Source organism: Malaya genurostris, chromosome 2 (genome assembly GCF_030247185.1).
Source record: "Malaya genurostris strain Urasoe2022 chromosome 2, Malgen_1.1, whole genome shotgun sequence".
In the NCBI taxonomy this organism is placed as follows: Eukaryota; Metazoa; Arthropoda; class Insecta; order Diptera; family Culicidae; genus Malaya; species Malaya genurostris.
Window position 1 is genome coordinate 154164542 of NC_080571.1, and position 18060 is coordinate 154182601.

The 18060-nt window shown below is 45.7% G+C and overlaps 1 pseudogene; it reads left to right on the forward strand.

The window, feature by feature from the left end:
• The first annotated feature begins 13782 nt into the window (after window positions 1-13782).
• Window positions 13783-13933, forward strand: LOC131433332 (5.8S ribosomal RNA; annotated as a pseudogene).
• Window positions 13934-18060: the final 4127 nt, after the last annotated feature.

The window sequence follows — 18060 nt, forward strand, 5'->3', positions numbered from 1 at the left end:
GATTTTCTCAAGGAGCTTACCCACAGTGTCTATCAGACAGATTGGTCTATACGCCGAAGGATCCCCTGGGGGTTTCCCAGGTTTCGGTAATAGTACCAACCTTTGTCTTTTCCAAATGTCTGGGAACATACGCTCGTCCAGACATCTCTGTATGACCTCCCTGAACATGTCCGGTTTTGTCATTATAGCCGCCTTTAGAGTCACGTTCGGGATACCGTCTGGCCCCGGGGCTTTCTTTGTATCGAGTGATCTCGCCGCAGTGAGCAACTCCTCGTTCGTCACCTTTACGACTTCATTCGCTGGTAGCGGAGCTGGCTGCCAGGGGGACGTGTCGTGGTGGGGAAAGAGAACCGTTATGATTTCCTTCAACCTCGCCGGACTACGTTCAGGGGGTGCTAGCGCCCCTCTCGTTTTGGCCATCACCATCCTGTAGGCATCGCCCCATGGGTTGGAGTTGGCTCCCTCGCATAGCTTGTCGAAACAGGCTCTTTTACTTGCGCAGATGGCCTTGTTTAGTGCTAACTTCGCCGCTTTGAATGCCGTGTTCCTCTCCATCCTCATCTCCGCTGATCGAGCTCTTTGCATCCTTCTTCTAGCCCTGAGGCAGGATGCGCGAAGGCGTGCAATTTGATCGTTCCACCAGTAGACCGGTGGTCTATTGGTCCTCGGTTGAGCCTTTCTAGGCATGGTCGCGTCACACGCCCGTGACAAGATAGCGACCAACTCGTCCCCTCTCAGGTTCGCGTTGTGCTCCTCTAGTTCAAGGGCAGCGCAAAACGTTTCGCGGTCGAAGTTAGCCACCTTCCACGCTAGAGTTTTGGGAGTATTACTCCTCCTTGTGTTTCTCGCCAATTGGCCGATCGTGTAGCGAATGGCTAGATGGTCGCTATGGGTGTAGCCATCATCAACTCTCCAATTAAGATCTCCAGCTAGGCCGGGACTACAGAAAGTCAAGTCGATGAACGACTCGACTTCGTTCCGCTGGAAGGTACTTTTCAGTCCATCATTCGCTAACACGACGTCCAACTTGGCGAGGGCCTCCAGTAACGTCTGTCCTCTCCTATTGGTGAAGCGGCTGCCCCAAGCCGTTGCCCAGGCGTTGAAGTCTCCGGCTATCACCACCGGCTTCCGACCCACCAGGTCTGCGGTCAACATGTCGACCATCCGAGTGAACTGGTCTATTGACCATCTCGGTGGTGCGTAGCAGCTACAATAGTAAACTCCGTTTACCTTAGCTATGGCTACTCCCTCCGCTTGTGTTTTCACCACCTCTTGCACTGGGTATCGACCAGTCGTCAAGATCGCCACCGTCTTGGCTTCGTCAGACACCCAGTTCCCGTTATCTACCGGTGTGTGATAGGGATCCGAAAGAATCGCGACATCAATGCCCCATTCCGTCACTGACTGGTGCAGCAATTGCTGGCCAGCTGCACAGTGATTTAGGTTCAGCTGTACTACTTGCATGCTGTTTTACTCCCTCCACTTGTTGAGCAAGTAGGTCCGCCCATGACGTGGTTTGTGGCCTTCTTCTTGCTCGCGCATAGCATGCAACGTGGCGTTCTTTCGCATGCATACGCCTTGTGCCCCTCGCCGCCGCAACGCTTGCAGAGGTTGCTCCGGTCTGGGCCTTTGCAATTCCACGACTTGTGGCCAGGTTCGAAACACCTGAAGCACATGTCGACCACCGGCGGTTGGTAAGCGGTCACTGGGCATACCGACCATCCGACCTTTAGCCTGCCCACTTTGAGGACCTTATTGGCATCCGTGGCCGATAGCTTAAATGTAGCTATCTGGGTGCCCTGTGGTCCTTTCCTCATGCGGATGGATTCCCGTGAGACATCCACACCTCCTTGCTCCTTGATGGCCATGGCAAGTTCTTCTGCGGTGGCGATTTCGTCCAACCGTTTGCACTGAAGTGCAACCTCGTTACGTAGGGCTCTAACTTCGGCCGTATCGCCCAGGACTTGTTGGGCAAGCGCAACAAGCTCCGTTCCGCCCTGAGCTCCCTTTTTAAGCTCGAGCAGCATCTCTCCCGTCTTCGTACGACGGATGCTGCGAACCTCTTTGCCAAGCTCGGCTAGCTTTGCCTCGCTCCGCATGGCCTTGAGCACATCGGCGTACTTTTCTTTGTCGGCCTTAACCAACAAAGCCTCTCCTTTGTCCCTAGCCTTCCTCACGGGAATGGGCCCGGCCTCTTTTGGGACCTTTTTCTTCTTCGCGACCTTCACCCATGGATTCTCGCCGGGTTCGCTTACATGGCTCGGATCCGGGGTTCGAGTGCCGAGGTTTGGGTTGAGCCCCTCGCCACGTTCCTTTGCCCCATCATTTCCGCCATGGTCTTTGCTCCTTTTGGCCTTGGGAGTCAGGCGTTTACTGCCTGGAGAATCCCTGGCGCGTTTCCGGCGCTGTTTATTCCGCTCAATCGTGAGCCGGAGCGCATAGTCGACCGCCTCCTGTTTTTTGTCGGTATCGAAGGTGAAGGGCTCTGTTTGAGAACACTTCTCCGACTTTCCGCCACCCTCTAGCCGCACTATCAACGCCTCTTGGTCCCTTTTAGCTACGTTCACGGCCTTACGTAGCTTCAGAAGGTTCGCCTTCAGCTCCTTGCTGATGTTGGATTTCTCCTGCGCGAATTCAATAATCGCGTCGAGTTGATCTATGACCGCTGTCATACTCGGCTTGATTATTTCCTTCCCTTGCTCCTGGGACTCAGGCTGGTTCGCTGGTTTGACATGGACATTGCTGTCACTCGTCTCCTCAGCTACTGCCTCGCTCTCCTCTCTCGCACCCGTTCTGGATGGAGATCTCCTCAAACCCCCTCTTGCGAAAGGGTTTACCTCCTTACTCGACGTCGATGTTGTTGATGTAAAGCTCATTTTATATGGGTCCCCCTTATGGCTACCGTCAAACCCAGCCGAAAGTAGTCGCTATCATGATCCCATGGTTACCTATGCGGTGCAGTGAGGCCATGCGAGGGTTGGCTTTACGCTCAGAGCCGGATCAGCGTAAATCAGGAAAAGGGCATCTGAACCTACTTCCACCCAGTCATCCCAACCGGGTGGCTGAAAGTGAGACGGCGTGCCATAAGGCCTGCCACGATTTTATGGGACGGAAGGCAGCTGCAGCATTAGCCTACTCGCCATTTCAAGCCGGTTCCACCCTGCTTTACTGAAGGAGTAGAATACCGCAGCTGTCAGCCCTAGTTTCTCTATATATTCCGATCTACCGTATCGTATCCATGGATGGCATGGTAGCCAGTATGCCATAGTTAGGACCTCACTGACGTTAGTCCTAACGTGCCGAGTCGGCACTCCCGTTGGGCTTGTGCACTTTGAGCGGCACACGATCGCTTTGGTAGGACTTGCTTGCGGATACATGCAGCTTTTTGTAGGGGATTAGCAGAGCCCACTGCCAAACCCCACCGCATCCTAGGCAAGCCCTACAACTCGCAGTTGCCGGGGGAGGGGTCGTCAAGCCCTTAGACATAGTCCCTGCTGCTGGTGGTCGGGTGTGTCAAATGTTAACTGTTGACTGTTGTCATATATGCAGTGGCTCGGATACACCTATGTACGATATGTACGATTTCTTTTGCACGATTACTATTTTTGGGGACATGTTAAAATGTTGGAAGGATTTCTTTTCTTTTGCCATTGAAATGATGAAAGAACCTTCACCTTTAGTTGTTCGTTCGAGATTGGTTTTATTCAAATGTTTTAAAGTTAAGCTAACCTGTTCTACGATGTACATAAGGTGGGAGGAGCCAGTTACAATACTTTCGTTAAATAAATTGTTAGTGGGAGAGAGGGAAAAGAGAGAGAATATCGATTGGTGCATCAATGCAGCAAGAGGCGATTGAACCTATAGCGCATTACGCAAGGGAAAGAATTGTCGCATCGGCGGATAGTGTGAGAAGCTTGCTTAGCTCGCCGTGTGCAGCATATGTTGCAACACGGACGGCTAGCATGGGAACTTAATGTGAACCAAATGGTTGGCTCTTGGGAAATGTAACGATCGTCAAGTGTTTTTACGACCTGTTACTAATTTGGATGCATGGTACTTAAAGGATAAAGAATGTAAGGATTGGTGTTTGGGATTTTCGGTTTTGGTTTATGATCTGTGATCAGAGAAGGATTGGTTAGAGATCGTGTGAATGCTGGAATGTGGGAAAGTGTTTAATTTGGGTTAGTCGGATCAATATTATCATGCTACATCACCCTCCTTTGGTTGAATGATGTAACGTAGTGTAAGCATTCAATTGTAATCGAACTGGCTCCCTAACATTATTAATAAATAGTGAACATTGAAGTGTGTTGTGTTTCTGCTGTATATAATCTACTGTATGTGTGGTTTAATTGGGGTTTGAATGTGTGTCCTTAAAATGTATATAAAAATTTGGGTTTTTTAACCTTTTACAAGTCTATTTTTGTGTACTATCATTCGTTGCTTTGTTATGTTGTTTTCGATTTCGCAATTTACATCTAGTATTTTAATTATGGTGTACGGTCCGATATAAACTGAATCGAGTTTCTTCCTATTTTCGTTTTGTAAATACACTATTTCGCCTATTTGTACTTCTAGTGGGTTTATATGGATATTTGAGTTTTTGCATCTGGAGTTTTTACTTTCATTTAATCTATGTTTTGCTATTATGTTAGATTTTTCCAATTTGTATTTGAGTTCGTTGTTGTAAAGATCAAAATTGTACACGGGGTTCGTTATCTTTGGGTAATTTTCTTGTGGTAATTTTGCTTTAATTCCAAAGACTAGTTCGTACGGTGTAAATTGGTGTTCCGAGTGTGGTGTGGTGTTGTAAGTAAATGCGTAATATGGTAACCAGTCATCCCAGTCTGATTGGTGTTCATTGACGAAGGATCGCAGATACTCGTTTAGGCATCTGTGATTTCTCTCCAATGACCCAATAGTCTGCGGATGATAGGCAGTTGCAAAATTTTGTTTGATTTGTAAGTATTTGCATACTTTCTCAAGTACTTCATTTTTGTACTCGGTTCCTTGATCGGATTTTAATTCCAAGAATTTTCCGTATATTAGTATGAATTTTTCTACTAAGTTTTTAGCTATTGTGTTTGCTTCTTTGTTTTGGATAGGTATTATTGCAATGTATTTTGTTAGTTCACATTGTATGGTTATTGCATAGCGGTTGTTATTGTTGGATTTAGGTAATGGACCTATTGTATCTATTGATATTATTTCGAATGGGTTTGATGGTGTGTTAGTTAATATTTGTTTTTCTTTAGTGTGTTTAAGAATTTTATTTCTTTTGCACGACTCACAGGCCTTTATGAATCGTGAAATAGTTCCTTTCATATCTTTAAAATTGTAATATTCTCTTATTTTGAGGTACAGGCGATGCTGTCCTACGTGTCCTCCCGTAGGGGTTTCATGATAATTTTTCAAAAGATTCTGTATCTTGCCAGGTTCACTAATGAACTTGGGTGGATGATACATTATTATTTGTATGTTTTTATTCGTTTGTTGTACTAGTGTTTGAATATATTCATGGGTACCCTTTTAAATATTTCTTCTTCTGTCGACATTGCGACTTTATTTATTTTCATTTTTGTCATTTCCTGTTCTAACGTTGAAAGTATGAGTTCTAGAGCTCTTCTTTCATTTACATATGTTGCTATTTGCTTTATTAATTTTTTCATTTGCGCGTCTTTGTATATGCTAATTATTAGGTATGTATTTTCTATAGTAATTCTTAACTTGGGTAAGGTTCTCGTTTCAGTCGGGTTTTCGGTCGTATAGATAACAAGGTGATCAGTCTTTTTATCTTTTGTCATTGGTAACTTGTCTTTCACAGTTGTCGGTTTATTGTTAAAATTGTCGTTGTTAATATTGTTGTTATTATTAATATTATTATTTAATTTTGTCATGGCTCTTGTGTTGACTCTAAATATGTTGAGGGCTTTTAATTCATCGGAGGTTGTTATAATTCTGGATAAGGCATCTGCCGTAGCGTTGCTTTTTCCATTAATATATTCTATGTTAAAATCAAATTCTTCTAAATCTAATCTCATTCTTGTTAGTTTAGAAGTGGGGTTTTTCATGTTAAATAAATATACTAGAGGTCGGTGGTCTGTCTTGACCGTAAATTTTCTTCCGTATAGGTAAGGCTTAAAATAATTTATTCCCCAGTGTATTCCTGTCAGTTCCTTTAGTATCGTTGATTTATTCTTTTCACCCGGGGTAAAACTTTTGCTCGCAAAAGCTATAGGTAAGTCGTTTCCGTTTCTGATTTGAGAAAGTACAGCTCCGCAACCTACGTCTGAAGCGTCGGTTGTGAGTATAAAGGGTTGTGTGAAGTCTGGGTATTGAAGTAATTTAGGTGACATTAGGTACAGTTTTAATGTGTTGAAGGCGTTTTGGCATTCATTAGTCCAAACGAATTGTTTGTTTTTCTTAAGGAGTTGATTGAGAGGGTGCGCTATCGTTGCGAAATTTGGTACAAATTTACGGTAATAATTGCAGAAAGCTACGAATCGTCTAGTGTCATCGCTGTTTTTCGGTATCGGATAGTTGCTGATGGCGTCGTATTTTGTACTATCTGGTAATATTCCTCTATCTGTAATTTTATGTCCTAGATATGTCACTTCGGTATTGAAAAATTTACATTTGTTTTGGTTTAATTTTAGGTTGTATTTTCTAATTCTTTCAAAAACTTTAGTTAAATTTTGTAAATGGTGTTGGATGGAACATCCTATCACTATTATATCGTCAATGTAAACGAATGCGTGTTCTGGTGTAAGTCCAGCCATGGCAATCGTCATCATTCTTTGGAAACTGTTTGGGCTAATATTTAGTCCGAAAGGTAAACGTGTGAATTGGTAGTGTCCACTTTGTGTTGAAAAGGCTGTAAATTTTCTTGAGTTATTTTCTAAAGGTATTTGGTGAAATCCTGACATTAAATCTAGTGTTGAAAAGTATTTTGCTCTACCAAGTTGATCCAAAATTGTATCAATTCTTGGTAAAGGAAATTTGTCTGCTAGTATTTTTTTGTTTAGTTGTCCAAAATCTACCACAAGTCTCCATTTTCTTTTTGCATCGTTTGATTTTTTTGGTACTAGGAGGATGGGGCTATTGTAAGGTGATATGGAAGGTTCTATTATTTTGTCGTTCAACATTTTATTGACTTGTGTTTCTATTTCGTCGTTTTGTGAATGAATCGTTTTGTAGTTAGGAATATAGACTGGAACGTTATCGTTTAGGTTGATATTTTGGTTATAGAAGTTATTGGTCGTCAAGGGTTCATCTGGGTTAGAGAATATATCTGTATATTTCAGTATTAGATTCTTTAATTCCTTTTGTGCGTACGTAGGTACGTTGTTCATGTCTATTTCGTTCAATAGTTTATGGTTTCTTGTATCGTTCAGGGGTTTATTGTTAAATTTCGTTATATTGTAATTTGCTAAAGGTTCCATTTCAGGTGTGAATTCTAAATTGGATATATTTACAGGTGATTTTCTTGTGTTCATGATTTTTATATAAGGGTTTTGTGGGGATATGATAGCGTTCCCACAGAAAACTCCTGGTTTAATTTCTTGTGAAAAGATTACCATATCTTCTGTTATAGTTTGATTACTTAATTTTCTAATCACTTCGCTTCGTTGTGGAATAATATAGTTTTCATTAACTTTATCTTCTATAGGTACAGATACATTTATATTATTTACACTAAAATTTAATAACCAGTACTCATAATCGATTTGGCATTTGTGGGAGGTGAAAAAGTCTCTGCCCAATATGCCGTCTGTTTGAATAGGAAAATCTGGTCCAACTAAATGAAAAAGATGTCTAGTGGTTACATTATTTCCGAACATTAGTTCTGTTTCGGTTATTGCTGTAGTTTCTATTTCCCCATCTGTTATTCCAGTCAGTTTTGTTCTTACATTTCTATTCACAATTTGGTTAGGAATTATTCTATTTGCTTTAAAAATTGAAATATCTGCTCCGGAATCTATCAATAAAGTACAAATTGAGTTAGTCATTCGTACTCCGACCTTAATGAAGTTAGAAGCGCTTAGATTTAAAGTCAACACATTTGCCCAAAAAAATGATTTTGCATCGGTTGGTTCTGCTGTTGCAGTTGTTGCTGCTCGGTCGGTGCATTGACCGGCACAGCTGTTTGCATTTGCATTGGTTGTATATACGGTAATGGCTCAGAGCCTGCTACATATACATTCTGCCGATTGTGTTGAAATCGGTTTGACCCATATCGAGTTTGTTGAGGTTGGTAATGTCCACGGCCTCGGTTATTATTGTTATGGTATGAGTAATTTGAGCTGGTTGAGCGCTCGGCATGGAATTGGTTATTGTTGTTGTAAATACGGTGTGGCTTGTTATAGCGTTGATTTGCGCTATAATTGCTTTGGGTGTAGAAATTCCTCCCGTTTCCTCTAGAGAAACGGTCATGGGTTTTGAAATTATTATGATTTTGTCTAGCTCGCGTAGTTAAGACTTGCGCGTTGGTTGTATTCTCAGTCAGATTTTCTTGAGCTTTTTGGATCGCTTCCTTTATTGAATGGAAGTTTCCTGCTTTTAATATTGTTTTTGTTTCAGGTTGGTTTATTCCTGATACAAGGGTATTTAGTCCCGCTTTGGTGGCCATTGTTTTTGCAACCTCAGGGGGTATTCTTTGTTTAATGTAGACATGTTCGAGTGAAATAGTTAGATTTTCTACTTCCTCGCAAAATTTTGTTATCGGTCCACTCTGTCGGGTGGCTTTTAATTTTGCAATGATGTTTTCGGGTGTTGAAATGTCCATACACCTCGATTTGACGTTTTCTATTAACTCATTAATATTACTTATATTATCAGGTAGGCCCAATCTTGCTTTACCTGATAGACGAGTTTTTATAAATTTGGTTGCCATTGGCAATTGTTCCGCTGTAGTAATTTCTAATAATAAATTTACTGAGTCTACGAAGGCATCCAATCCTAAAGGCGTGCCGTCGTACATTTGTACTAACGCCGTTGCCTGGCGGATGTCAAAGACTGCTGGTGTTACGTTTGTCATTTTGGAGTCCGTACCTCTCTTCTCGTCGACTAATTGTTCTTGTATCTTCGAAGTTACTGTAGTACGGATGTCTGTAATTGCATTCCTTGCTGCTTTAACGAGAAATGTTAATTCTGAGTGTGATAATGAGTCTTCGTTTTCTAAAAGATTGCTTTCTATTTGAGCATATAGTGCGTTGGCATAGTTTAATTTTGTCGTTAGTGTTTCTGTTTTAAATTTTTTGTTAATCGATTTTTTAAGGTTGTTATCTATAGTTACAAGTATTTTTATTTCTTCGTGTAATTGCTCTATTGTCATAGGCATTTAGCTAGCTAGTGAAATTATAAAACTATAATATTATTGTATATATTTTTATTTATTTATTTTTTGTTTGTTTTTAAGCGATTGAATTTATGCTTTGTGCTGTTTTAAATCCTTTCTTGGTCCAGTGTTTTTTCATTATTTTATGTATTTTTAATAAAAGTAAGATCGTCGAAATTGCGATAATAATCCACAATTTGATCTCGTGGTCTTGGTGACTTGTCGTAGACTGTTCAATATGCTCGTTAATTTGGATATTGGTGTCACCAGACTGGTTGGTTTCTTTTGATTGCCCTTTCCCCATGGTGTTTGATTTTTACAGCAACGAACTAAAATTTTTTTTTTTGAAAGTATCTACGGCGCTAGCCGCGTCTTCGGCTGTTAAGCACTTCTTGCAGGAAATCGTCGATTAATTCCCACAACTCTATATCATCCCAAAAGGGGTCTTCCATTTATATTATAATCAAGAGCAAAAAAAAAAATGAATAAAAGAACTTTTGCTATTTATCACTGTCTATCCATAACTATTTTCTATTTTTCACTATTCTAGCTACTTATCTATATGGGGCGTAGAATCCAAATCCCATTGTCCGGAACTTTCACCGCAGAAGGAGAAGGTAGCCTGAGGCGGTGGTGCTGTCTGCGCGTTGTTTTTTTTTTACGGCAAAACAAAAGCACTACACTTGGCACGTGTAGTGACTTAACCGAAACTCCTGTCACGGTCGCCATGTACGATATGTACGATTTCTTTTGCACGATTACTATTTTTGGGGACATGTTAAAATGTTGGAAGGATTTCTTTTCTTTTGCCATTGAAATGATGAAAGAACCTTCACCTTTAGTTGTTCGTTCGAGATTGGTTTTATTCAAATGTTTTAAAGTTAAGCTAACCTGTTCTACGATGTACATAAGGTGGGAGGAGCCAGTTACAATACTTTCGTTAAATAAATTGTTAGTGGGAGAGAGGGAAAAGAGAGAGAATATCGATTGGTGCATCAATGCAGCAAGAGGCGATTGAACCTATAGCGCATTACGCAAGGGAAAGAATTGTCGCATCGGCGGATAGTGTGAGAAGCTTGCTTAGCTCGCCGTGTGCAGCATATGTTGCAACACGGACGGCTAGCATGGGAACTTAATGTGAACCAAATGGTTGGCTCTTGGGAAATGTAACGATCGTCAAGTGGTAAAAAACCTGTTACTAATTTGGATGCATGGTACTTAAAGGATAAAGAATGTAAGGATTGGTGTTTGGGATTTTCGGTTTTGGTTTATGATCTGTGATCAGAGAAGGATTGGTTAGAGATCGTGTGAATGCTGGAATGTGGGAAAGTGTTTAATTTGGGTTAGTCGGATCAATATTATCATGCTACACCTAACTCACTCGGGAGGCGGTATTTTGGAATTTTTCGTTTCGAATGCCTGCCTTGCGAGCGCCAACCACGGCACGGTCCACTTTGTGTCCGTAGGGTGAGCTCGCATCGAGTGGGTACGCCAGCCGAGCCATGGGACGGTGCACTACGTGTCCGTCAGTGGGCTCTGGTCGAGGGGATAAATTTTCGAACTAGTAGGTCGATGGTCGATCGGTTGGTTACGGATGACGGAAGCGTGTTCTATCGCTCTGTCGGACCAACTCCGGCTAATGTGAGGAGGATTTAGGTGTTGGATGAATGTTATACGGCTACCACGTTATATGCGATAGCTAACGACTGTAGCAGGTATTATGCATCGCTACGATTGATGATGGTACCATCATCATCAACCGTGGCTGTTGGTCGAACTGCGCGTAGTCGACCGTGTAGAGGATGGGAATCTTTTGGTGATTGTTTTGCTTGCCCTGCTTTGCTACGACCAATGCACGGGGGGCTCATACGAAAAACGAATGTGTGCGCGAATGTAGGAACGAAAAACGTTGTGGTGAAACTCGATGGCACGGGAACACGGCCTTAGTATCCCGAGCAAGACTTTTTCTCTCGACACGAGGACGCAGGAAGGAGGACGGTGATTTGATAGCTATCCAAAAACGGTGTTGAACGACCCCCTTTGTTCATACCAGACTTAACGGCTCATCACTGACTCGGACTAACTCTCGGACGAATTCTGGTTGATCCTACCAGTAATATACGCTTGTCTCAAAGGTTAAGCCATGCATGTCTAAGTACAAACAGATTTAATGTGAAACCGCATAAGGCTCAGTATAACAGCTATAATTTACAAGATCATTTAACTAGTTACTTGGATAACTGTGGAAAATCTAGAGCTAATACATGCAAAATGCAGGGACCTCGCGGAACCTGTGCAATTATTAGTCAAACCAATCGTCCTCCGTGACGCTGAAGTTGAAATCTGGATAATTTTGTTGATCGTATGGTCTCGCACCGACGACGGATCTTTCAAATATCTGCCCTATCAACTATTGATGGTAGTATAGAGGACTACCATGGTTGCAACGGGTAACGGGGAATCAGGGTTCGATTCCGGAGAGGAAGCCTGAGAAATGGCTACCACATCCAAGGAAGGCAGTAGGCGCGTAAATTACCCAATCCCGGCACGGGGAGGTAGTGACGAGAAATAACAATATAAGACTTTTTTATGACGTCTTATAATTGGAATGAGTTGAGCATAAATCCTTCAACAAGGATCAAGTGGAGGGCAAGTCTGGTGCCAGCAGCCGCGGTAATTCCAGCTCCACTAGCGTATATTAAAATTGTTGCGGTTAAAACGTTCGAAGTTTATTCTTGTCCAACACGGGTGCTACTCCTAATGATTGGTAGTAGGTCACTGGATTGTTGCGACTATAAGACTGGGTGTGCGGCCGCGCGGGCCTTCGGGTTCGTGTGTGTCGTTGTGGCGTCTGTTGCCTTTTATCGGGTGCTGGCGTTTCCCACAAGCCCAGCTGCTATTACCTTGAACAAATTAGAGTGCTCTAAGCAGGCTATCCCTATGGCCGAGAATAATCGTGCATGGAATAATGGAATATGACCTCGGTCTTAATATTCATTGGTTTGTAATCCAGATCAGGAGGTAATGATTAACAGAAGTAGTTGGGGGTATTAGTATTACGGCGCGAGAGGTGAAATTCGTAGTCCGTCGTAAGACTAACTAAAGCGAAAGCATTTACCATGGATGCTTTCATTAATCAAGAACGAAAATTAGAGGATCGAAGGCGATTAGATACCGCCCTAGTTCTAACCGTAAACTATGCCAGCTAGCAATTGGGAGACGCTACATCATGGTGCTCTCAGCAGCTTCCGGGACACCAAAGCGAGGTTCCGGGGGAAGTATGGTTGCAAAGTTGAAACTTAAAGGAATTGACGGAAGGGCACCACCAGGAGTGGAGCCTGCGGCTTAATTTGACTTAACTCGGGAAAACTTACCAGGTCCGAACTTATTGAGGTAAGACAGATTAATAGCACTTTCTCAAAATTAAGGGTAGTGGTACATGGCCGTTCTTAGTTCGTGGAATGATTTGTCTGGTTAATTCCGATAACGAACGTGACTCAATCAAATTAAATAGAACGCTATCAGTAGTCAGACGATGATCCCGTCCGGTTGGTGGTCGGTGCGGCGGGGTGCTGTACGGTGGGCAACCATTGGTGCAGTTTCTTCGTTCGCGCCGGTTCCGTCCGGCCGGCGGTGTAGTGTGACCTGATAATACGTCAACTCATCGAGGTTGACTTCTGCTTAATAGGACAATTTGTGTTCAGAAAAGTGAGATTGAGCGATAACAGGTCCGTCATGCCCTTAGATGTTCTGGGCTGCACGCGCGCTACAATGTGAGCAGCAGCATGTACCCTATTCCGAAAGGAACGGGAAATCACTGAAATGCTCATTTAGTCGGGATTATGGATTGAAATGGTCCATATGAACCTGGAATTCCCAGTAAGTGCTGGTCATCAGCTAGCGTTGATTACGTCCCTGCCCTTTGTACACACCGCCCGTCGCTACTACCGATGGATTATTTAGTGAGGTCTTTGAAGGTGAACATTTGCTAGTCCCTCGGGATTACATTTGAATCGCTGAAGTTGACCGAACTTGATGATTTAGAGGAAGTAAAAGTCGTAACAAGGTTTCCGTAGGTGAACCTGCGGAAGGATCATTACTGTATTGATTTGTTGTGAACAAAAACCACACACAAAACCATCATACAAACCCGACCCGATGCGAACGTGCGCATAATTCTCTCTTCCTTTAACTAGAGAAGCAGAGAACCAAAATCACGCTACACTAATGTGTGTTTTAGTTTTTCTTTCTACCTTGGATTGGGCGCGAAATGCGTGCTTGCAAAATGCCGGTGTGCCTGGTGTGTTACTCACTCACTCACTCACTCACTCACTGTGGTGTGGTAGGTAGTATCACATCCAATTGTTGCAACCGTGAGCTCGTGCGCGCAACGCAAACCAAACCCCCCAAACAGTGTTTTGTGCTATTGTTATGTTGCTTCGTAAAACCCTAGGCAGGGGATCACTCGGCTCGTGGATCGATGAAGACCGCAACTAAATGCGCGTCAGAATGTGAACTACACACACATGAACACCGACAAGTTGAACGCATATTGCACATCGTATAACGTTACGATGTACACATTTTTGAGTGCCTATATTTATCGATTCAACTATACGTGTGCCCATGCACACGTATGCGTAGTGACGTTTTCCTGCCGGGGCAGCAGGGACTATGTCTAAGGGCTTGACGACCCCTCCCCCGGCAACTGCGAGTTGTAGGGCTTGCCTAGGATGCGGTGGGGTTTGGCAGTGGGCTCTGCTAATCCTCTACAAAAAGCTGCATGTATCCGCAAGCAAGTCCTACCAAAGCGATCGTGTGCCGCTCAAAGTGCACAAGCCCAACGGGAGTGCCGACTCGGCACGTTAGGACTAACGCCAGTGAGGTCCTAACTATGGCATACTGGCTACCACACCATCCATGTATACGATACGGTAGATCGGAATATATAGAGAAACTAGGGCTGACAGCTGCGGTATTCTACTCCTTCAGTAAAGCAGGGTGGAACCGGCTTGAAATGGCGAGTAGGCTAATGCCGCAGCTGCCTTCCGTCCCATAAAACCGTGGTAGGCCTTATGGCACGCCGTCTCACTTTCAGCCACCTGGTTGGGATGACTGGGTGGAAGTAGGTTCAGAAGCCCTTTTCCTGATTTGCGCTGATCCGGCTCTGAGCGTAAAGCCAACCCTCGCATGGCCTCACTGAACCGCATAGGTAACCATGGGATCATGATAGCGACTACTTTCGGCTGGGTTTGACGGTAGCCATAAGGGGGACCCATATAAAATGAGCTTTTCATCAACAACATCGGCGACGAGTAAGGAGGTAAACCCTTTCGCAAGAGGGGGTTTGAGGAGGTCTCCATCCAGAACGGGTGCGAGAGAGGAGAGCGAGGCAGTAGCTGAGGAGACGAGTGACAGCAATGTCCATGTCAAACCAGCGAACCAGCCTGAGTCCCAGGAGCAAGGGAAGGAAATAATCAAGCCGAGTATGACAGCGGTCATAGAACAACTCGACGCGATTATTGAATTCGCGCAGGAGAAATCCAACATCAGCAAGGAGCTGAAGGCGAACTTGCTGAAGCTACGTATGGCCGTGAACGTAGCTAAAAGGGACCAAGAGGCGTTGATAGTGCGGCTAGAGGGTGGCGGAAAGTCGGAGAAGTGTTCTCAAACAGAGCCCTTCACCTTCGATACCGACAAAAAACAGGAGGCGGTGGACTATGCGCTCCGGCTCACGATTGAGCGGAATAAACAGCGCCGGAAACGCGCCAGGGATTCTCCAGGCAGTAAACGCCTGACTCCCAAGGCCAAAAGGAGCAAAGACCATGGCGGAAATGATGGGGCGAAGGAACGTGGCGAGGGGCTCAACCCAAACCTCGGCACTCGAACCCCGGATCCGAGCCATGTAAGCGAACCCGGCGAGAATCCATGGGTGAAGGTCGCCAAGAAGAAAAAGGTCCCAAAAGAGGCTGGGCCCATTCCCGCGAGGAAGGCTAGGGACAAAGGAGAGGCTCTGTTGGTTAAGGCCGACAAAGAAAAGTACGCCGATGTGCTCAAGGCCATGCGGAGCGAGGCAAAGCTAGCCGAGCTTGGCAAAGAAGTTCGTAGCATCCGTCGTACGAAGAGGCCCTTGAACTAGAGGAGCACAACGCGAACCTGAGAGGGGACGAGTTGGTCGCTATCTTGTCACGGGCGTGTGACGCGACCATGCCTAGAAAGGCTCAACCGAGGACCAATAGACCACCGGTCTACTGGTGGAACGAGCAAATTGCACGCCTTCGCGCATCCTGCCTCATGGCTAGAAGAAGGATGCAAAGAGCTCGATCAGCGGAGATGAGGATGGAGAGGAACACGGCGTTCAAAGCGGCGAAGTTAGCACTAAACAAGGCCATCTGCGCAAGTAAAAGAGCCTGTTTCGACAAGCTATGCGAGGGAGCCAACTCCAACCCATGGGGCGATGCCTACAGGATGGTGATGGCCAAAACGAGAGGGGCGCTAGCACCCCCTGAACGTAGTCCGGTGAGGTTGAAGGAAATCATAACGGTTCTCTTTCCCCACCACGACACGTCCCCCTGGCAGCCAGCTCCGCTACCAGCGAATGAAGTCGTAAAGGTGACGAACGAGGAGTTGCTCACTGCGGCGAGATCACTCGATACAAAGAAAGCCCCGGGGCCAGACGGTATCCCGAACGTGGCTCTAAAGGCGGCTATAATGACAAAACCGGACATGTTCAGGGAGGTCATACAGAGATGTCTGGACGAGCGTATGTTCCCAGACATTTGGAAAAGACAAAGGTTGGTACTGTTACCGAAACCTGGGAAACCCCCAGGGGATCCTTCGGCGTATAGACCAATCTGTCTGATAGTCACTGTGGGTAAGCTCCTTGAGAAAATCATCCTCAACAGGCTAGCCCCCTTCATAGAGGAGGCAGGAGGACTGTCCGGTCAACAGTACGGGTTCCGCAGAGGCAGGTCGACGGTGGACGCCATAACATCGGTGGCAACCACGGCGGAGGTAGCTATACAGCGCAAACGACGAGGGATCCGCTACTGTGCGGTAGTAACGCTAGACGTCAAGAACGCGTTCAATAGTGCTTGCTGGGCAGACATTGCTGATTCCCTACTTCGACTAGGAGTACCGGAAGGGCTGTACAAGATTCTGGAAAGCTACTTCCAGAACCGAGTATTGCTCTATGAGACCGACGAAGGCACACGTAGCACTCCAATCACGGCTGGAGTACCACAGGGATCTATCTTGGGCCCGATCCTGTGGAATATAATGTACGATGGAGTACTGAGGTTGAGGCTCCCTCCGGGTGTCAAGATAGTCGGGTTCGCGGACGACGTCACGCTGACAGTCTACGGCGAATCCATCGAAGAGGTCGAACTGAGTGCATCACACTCAATTTGCTTGGTGGAGGACTGGCTGCGTAGCAGGAAACTGCAACTCGCGAACCACAAAACAGATTTGATGGTGGTAAACAACCGCAAATCGGAACAGGAGGCGCTGGTACATGCCGGAGATTGCGTGATCCCCTCCAAGAGATCACTGAAGCAATTGGGTGTGATGCTTGACGACAAACTCAGTTTCAGCAAGCACGTTGAATACGCCTGCAAGCGCGCATCAACAGCGATCGCGGCGCTCTCTCGTTTGATGGCCAACAGCTCGCCTGTGCGCTCCAGTAAACGAAGGTTACTGGCAGGAGTGGCAGTTTCGATCCTCAGGTACGGCAGCCCGCTATGGGCGTCGGCACTGAATGTGGAACGCAACGCACAGATGCTGGAGTGTACGCATAGACTGATGTGTCTTCGCGTAATCAGTGCATACCGCACTGTATCGAGGGATGCGGCCTGCGTGGTTGCAAGCATGATGCCTATCAGTCTGATAGTGAAGGAAGACGCGGAGCGCTACAGCATGCGAGGAGACAGGAACGCCCGTAGGGCCTCCAAAGCCGCTTCTCTACGCAGATGGCAACAAGAGTGGGACAGCTCAACCAAGGGCAGGTGGACACATCGGCTCATACCTAGGGTCTCGAGCTGGTTAGATAGACCTCACGGAGAAGTGAACTTCGGCCTGACGCAGTTCCTCACAGGGCACGGGTGCTTCAGATGGTACCTCCACAGGTTCGGCCACGCGACATCCCCTGTATGTCCTGGCTGCCCAGACGAGATCGAGACGGCTGAACACGTCTTGTTCGCATGTTCCCGTTTCGCGGCTCAAAGGAGTGAGCTACTGGAGGCATGCGGCAGGGACACCACACCGGAAAACCTGATCCAGAGAATGTGCCACTGCGTAGAGAACTGGAACGCAGTGTCGACCGCGGCATCCCAAATTGCGGGAATATTGTAGCGGAAATGGAGTGCGGATCAACAACAGGTCAGCCGCGTACCGTAGCAGGCTAAAGAGGGATCAGCGAATAAACGTCGGTCCGGGAGAACCTTCTTCGTCGGGAAGCTCTTCGTCGGAGTAGTCTAGATCCATCGTCGGAGACTAGACGAGTAGTACGTAAAACTGTTAGGATCGTCGGGGCGCCAGTGAACCGGAAGCTTTCCTCCAACCGGAATCACTGGATCGACCCAGGCATCCTCTCGGTCGGGCGTTGACGGGTATCGAAGGCGTCGGTTTCGGGAGGGCCTCCTTCGTCGGGGAACTCTCCGTCGGTGTAGGCTAGATCCTTCGGCGGGGGCTAGTCGAGTAGCCGCTTTCCTCCAACCGGAATCACT